Consider the following 6,702-nt stretch of genomic DNA (forward strand, 5'->3'; position numbering starts at 1 on the left):
AGCTAGGTTACACTTGTTAGCTAGGTTACACCTGGCTGTTGATTCAATATAACGGCGATTGTTGAACGTCCTTGCTCATCAAGATAATTTAATAAATAGTGGGTTTATTGTTATTATTTACTAGCATATACTATGATTCCTATGCATTGTGTATGATAGCCTTTACAATGTTATTTATTTATTTTTTTAGGCTACCACACAAACAGCCATAGGAGAGCTACCCACACCCATGTTCATACTGATGCTTGATTGTAATAAAGCATCAGAGAGAAGTTTTCTCCGTCCGTGTTTAAACAGACACACCTGGGGCGAAGTTGGAAACCAGAATCAGCTTTAAATACAGTCAGATGCATTGCCAGTGTGTGCATCTAATCTTTCTAGGACTGTTATTGTTAGTTTAAGTTCTACATTTTTCATACGTGGGATGTTAAAATAAACACCCTTTTATACTAACCCGCTTCAATTTATCCTGAGAGACAACACAACACACTTACATGCTAAGTAGACCGCTGGTTATCTAGGTGCATGTTCATAGGTAAATCTTCAAAAAGATGGCATAACATCAATAGAGCGTAAAAATATGATATAAGAGTGACAGCAACTGTGCTGTAACTCATGCACTAACTTCTTTTTCTTGTCCACAAACACTGTGTTAGTTAGTTTTCTTGTTTGTAGTAAAAAATGATCCCCCCCGTCAGATTTAAACATGACTTAACTATGGTAACAGGCTACAGCTATATGTACAGTTTCAAAGCTTATCATTGAGAGATTTACCATTACCTTGATTCCCATATATGCTAAAATAAAGTCTGTTTAGTAATTCAAAAATTGTAAGTTTGATCCATTTCACAACCAAAATGTTCCATCTTTGATACTTTGTCCTTCAGTTTTAGTAAAGCCATATCATTGACAACTACTGTATGTCAGGTGTAGGAAGCAAATTTTAGTCATTCAATGTGACATTTGGAATAATTAAATTAATTTCCCACATTTGTAATTACTTATCAGTCACTAAGTTACCATGCACTTTTTGTTAAATCCTCTAGCACACAGAGGCATTTTGTTCTTTTGTCTATGTGCATAGTACTTAGTGAAAAAAGATGTCATATTTTTCAAAAGAAAATAAAAAGCTGCATGTTTTGGATCGTTCAAAGTAATTTATTATGTTCTTTCCCCATGCTGAAATGAAGAAAACCCACCTCCGTATACACTGACTCTAATACCACATCTATTGAAAATGGAAGTTCCTGCTTGCCCTCAACTCAACTCCCCGCCTCAAGAAGTGGCACAAATTATTGTGTCAATTGATGAAACTCTTCACCTATAAACCATGCATTTAAATTTCAGGTACTTTGCAGGTAGAGTGTCATATTTACATGAATACCTTATGCACCCTCACCCATCCATAACAGATAGAGCTGGTCTCTCCTGACCTGAAACAGCTTTCCACAGGGAGGAAGTAGACAGGCGAACACAGTGTGTGACACACACTCTGCCCTAAACACACACAAGCAACCGAGAAAGTCTGAAATCACATATGTGAGTTTCTATTTGGTTAACTTTCAAATTTTAAACCCACACGGGTCTCTGTTTTTTTAGGTTTGGATTGTTTTCACTTGGACAAAAGAATCCTCAGTCCTCCATCAATATATATTTGCGTTTAATGAATGTCTTCCTTGTAAACAGTGAATAGCAGCTCCCCAGCTATGAAGCAGTGCTTCAAGGACAGTGAGCTTAGCTACGCTAAAGCTTAAGCACATACACACAGGTGCACAAAGGCATTCCAAGACCTTTTTTTCATCCTCAGACATTCACACACCTCCACACAGCCCAAACACTCCTAACATAACATCCCCACCCAAGCACGAACATGATAGATTGGTTTATCATGTTAATCACATTATATTTAGTAAAGTAAATAATTAGCGATTGACAGACAAGCCTTGCAGTTTTCCGGATCCAATGAGACATAATGAAAATAATAAGGGAGTTCTGCACAGGTGTGTGTTTTCACACTTGTTTGATTGTTTCTGTCCCACGTGTGTGCATACAAGCACCCTTGTGTCTGTGTGTTTACTGCTTACCATGCACACAGTATGTGTGGGCCTTCCAATGTGTTTGTGTGTGTTTGTTTATAAGTGTGGACTCTTATAATAGGAGGCAGTTAGCCGTGTTAGAACAACTAAATGAAAGAGCTGAAAACAAACAGGCACTATGCTAATCTGCAGGAACACCTAGTAGCTGCAGCAATCTAGCTTCTGGCAAAAACAAACATGTTATCTGGGTTAATCAAAGAATCACAATAAGTGGACAATTCCATCTCATATTAAGGGGAAAATACACACTAAAGGCTCTTATGAATGCAATTCCTCAGCTTTAATTAATTTTAATGTAGATGTGTGTAAACACTTCCTGAAACTAAAATGTTAGCCTGCTGTCATTAGGTATCACATTTAAATTGGATTTTTGTTCACACTAAAACATAAATCAGGGTTATTTCTGAAGATATGGATACATATTTCAGTTCATAGCTGTTGGGCATCATTAAAACACAGCAGCATGCATACACAAATCTAAATATTACAAGTATTATAGATTACTTTAGTACTTGCTTATGGGCAGTATGTAACTTTTCAGAAAGATGTCCCCAAAAATGAATTGTGTCTTTGGAAACCAGCTCGCAAATTAAACAAAGAAACAACAGCAAATGGTAAATTAAAAAATGAAGTAAAATTAAAGCACAAGCACAGTGTTGCTCCTCGTGCCACTGGGTTGATTTGTTCAGATGCAATAATGGGGCACAAATAGTTTCTTCAGGGGATGGCACAGCCATTACGTAACTAACCTCATAAAAAGGATGTCATTCACACACACTTCCCCTTTTCTGAATTTAGGTCTGCCACCTTTACCTGTTATTCTTTACCAGTATTGGGCAAGTTACTTTTAAAAGTAATTAGTTACAGTACTAGTTACTTCTTTGAAAAAGTGACCATAACATTTTACTCAACCTCAGCCATTTTTTATTGCATTGCATCAGCATTTATCTGTTGTTTTGTACACTGCCCACTAACCAAGGGAGAAAAAAAGTTTGCCTCTCGGCTCAGATATCTAGTTGGTCTGATGAAAAAAAACACTTTCAATTATAGTAACGCGCCGCATTTTTTGGCAGTACCGGTAACGGCGTTATTAAGATGTGAAGAGTAATCAATTAGAGTACTCGTTACTGAAAAAAGTAACGCCGATATTTATAACCCCGTTATTCCCATCACTGTTCTTTACATAGCTGTTAGGCCAAATGAAGCGAACATGCCAGGAGGCTCATCTCAGGTCAGATTCATAATTCCCCAAGTAATAATAAAGGTTAGAAAAGGCATTTTGCCAGCATGCAGCCTCTTTCCAGTGTTTCTTATTTGCTTGTTGTCTTTACTCTTCAGACTTAATATGAGAGATTAAAAATAATGAAGGTATATGTTTCTATGCTGGAGCCCTCTTGCTTATGTTTCCATTTTTGAATTGCTAATGAGAATTTGAGCATCTTTTAAGCGATGCTAATGTGTGTTCATGTTTGTCTTGCAGGCATGGCTGTATGTGTCTCTTTTCTCTTACCAACAATAATTCATGCACACAGCACATCGCCTTATATTACATTGAGCATGTCACTGGGGTGTAACATGCAAATGTGGAGCCCCATAGACCCAACAATGTATGAATAGTCTGATGACAAGTGGAGAGTTAGTTTAGGCTGACAACCCCTTGTACCAGAGGAATATGCAACACCTTCTCAAACCATCTAGTTTGAATGAGGGATTTTAGAACTTTCCCTGACCCCATACATGAATTATATATATTTAGATATGAGAATAAACAGACCGTTTCAATAGAAATGTGCAGTAGCTCTCAATGAATCTTAAAAGACACATAAGACCTCATCCCACGGTTTTAATATAATTCCGCCTACAGGGGATGAAAGGATTTACCTTATCTTGAACAAGTCATGCAGATGTCAAATGTAGTCAAAGTTAGTCCAACAGGTAAATTAGTGATATATTTATATATAGCATTTACACGACAACATCATAAAATGATGATAACATACAGGCTACTGCTTTGACTCGATCTCAAGGCTCGATGGTGTTTTAAGCCCCCAGCATCGACTTCCAGGCAGAGCTGCGACCGTTGACTTCAAGGCACCTATCCCTAACCTTAACCCTAACCATTGCCTAAACCTAGTGCCTTCCAAGAGACTTTTTTCTACCAGCTGCATCCACACTAGTTTTATATTAGATAATGGAATAAGACTGCTGTTACAAACAGTCATTTCCCGATTTCCAAAGATAACTTTTGCTGTGCATGGTATAATCCCGTTTTGATTTGTTCTGTAATGTATTATTGCTGTGCCTGGCCTGTGTGAGGCTCCCTGGATAGGGAGCGTTAAATCAAATCTCAGCTAACAAGACAGAGGCCATTCGGGAACACATCAAGTTGTTATCCCATACATCAAAGTAACGAACGTTCCCTTGGTGGCTGAAGCCCTACCATCTAACCTCTAACTTGTATACTCTTTCAGGAACTTATTGTGTTTCCAGAGATGTGTCACTAGGGTCGCTGAAGCAATGTAAAACGTACTGAGGGTCTCAAATTGGATTAATTGCAACTGTGATCATTATGAAGTTTCACTTCATTTTGTGTTGGACCATTTGCAAGTTTGCTACTCTTACTAGTACAAGGCAGCCACCATTGCACACTGACATTTACAGAACACAAACACTTTTACTGTGGTGCACTTGCCTTGACAAACTTCTGACAGACTGGGTCTGTTTTCATCTCTCAAACCTGCATTTTGTGACTGTTTTGCCTTTGACTTTTGTATAGTTTAACTCTACAAAGAGAAGGGACAGCAAACTGCTGCTGGAATTTTCAATTTCCTTGCGGGAGTCATCCCAAAAGGATCAATGAAGAGAAGTCAAAGTCTAAGTCTAACATATAAGACAGGCAGGTTGTAATTGAATTAAAGACACAAACATTGCCCATATCATGTTAAATAACGTGGACTGTCCTAAAAAACCCATGTGAATTATTTCCATGCTCATTTTTTATCAAACTGCTCTGGTACTGTTCCTGCATGCACAAAAAAGTGATAAGGCAAATATTAAACTAAGAATTCTTAGTTTTCTTTTAATGTCATAAACATCTTTATTAAATATTCATAACATTCATCTATAAAAAAACAACATAATATGAGTTCAGTGCATTATTTAAAAAAAAAATGTAATTCATGTCACACTATTACCATTTTTCTTTAATGACATAATAAGACTTTTGTGTCTGTGTGTGTACTGCTTACCATACACACAGTATGTGTGGGCCTTTCAATGCATTTGTATGTGTTTGTTTATAAGTGTGGACTCTTATAATAGGAGGCGGTTATCCATGTTAGAACAACTACATTTTTATATTGGTTACAAAATATGGTATATGCAAACATGTAATATCTGATGATACTTTTTACATCATGTGAAAATGTATTTGTTGCAGTATATTGTAGAAAAGTGGGATATTCACATTGCAAATATTATATATTGAACAGTTGTTAATATGTTACATCTCACTGTATCTTGAAAATCCATTGCATGACAGTTGCTAACTCAAATGCGGTCTGACCTCCCCACTCCTTCTAAGCAAAACGGCGGCTGAGTCCTGCCGTGGCCCGGGTTCAAATCCGATCTGCAGCCCTTTGCTGCGTGTCATCCCCACCTCTCCCCTTCTTCCATGCCTATCCACTATTATAAAGGGAAAATCCCACCACCCAAAATAAATAAATAATCTTAAATAACCTACTATGTAGGGGTTTGTGACTTGAGCTTGGGGTTAGGTGTTAGCTGTTTAACATGCAGACTGGTGGCAATAAGGGTTACGGCTGCTGGCACTATTAATAATATAAAGCATAAGGCTGGTGATGCAGAGTGCTAAAGCTGCTAGCTGTGGTGCCCAGGGAAATCCCTGCTGCTGACCTTTCACTGACAGGATTAAACCTGACACTGACACACACATGGTAATGAGTGCTGCAAGGGAGAAAGGAACGGGATGGGAGGGACGAAAGGAGGGAGATAGAGAAGAGAATGAGGATTTGAAACGCTGCAGAGAGGGAAATTAGGGAAGGAAAGGAAGAAAGCAGCTATAGCTTTGGGGAGGGGTAACGAGAGGACCTGGTATGAACTACAGGGAATCCCTATGGCAGCACTGTCTATAAGATTAACAAAAGACAGTGTCAGCAAAGGAGACCATAAGAAGGGAAAAAAAAATATTGATGCAAGGATACCAGAAAAAGAGACAACAGGTGGGGCTGGGCTAAGTGACCCAAGTGGACAGGAGTGCAGATAAGATGAGGGACAAGAGGTGAATGGAGAAAGCAGAAGAGACAAGACATGCAATGATAAAAACACAAACACAAAAGTAGCAAGTGGAAAACAACAAGTGAGAGAGGAACGGGACTCAGAGTGGTGTGGCAGATAGAAGATAGAAGAGAAGAAGGGAGAAAGAGAAGGGGCGGTGAAAGGAGGAGAGGATAAGAGACAGCAAGCAGAGCACACAGCAATTCCCTCACAACAGTGTTGGTGAGGCTGTAATTTAACGCTCCGCCAGGTCGCAATCAGAGCTTGTGTGTGTGTGTGTGTGTGTGTGTGTGTGTGTGTGTGTGTGTGT

This window comes from Etheostoma spectabile, chromosome 3, assembly GCF_008692095.1.
Source record: "Etheostoma spectabile isolate EspeVRDwgs_2016 chromosome 3, UIUC_Espe_1.0, whole genome shotgun sequence".
NCBI lineage: Eukaryota > Metazoa > Chordata > Actinopteri > Perciformes > Percidae > Etheostoma > Etheostoma spectabile.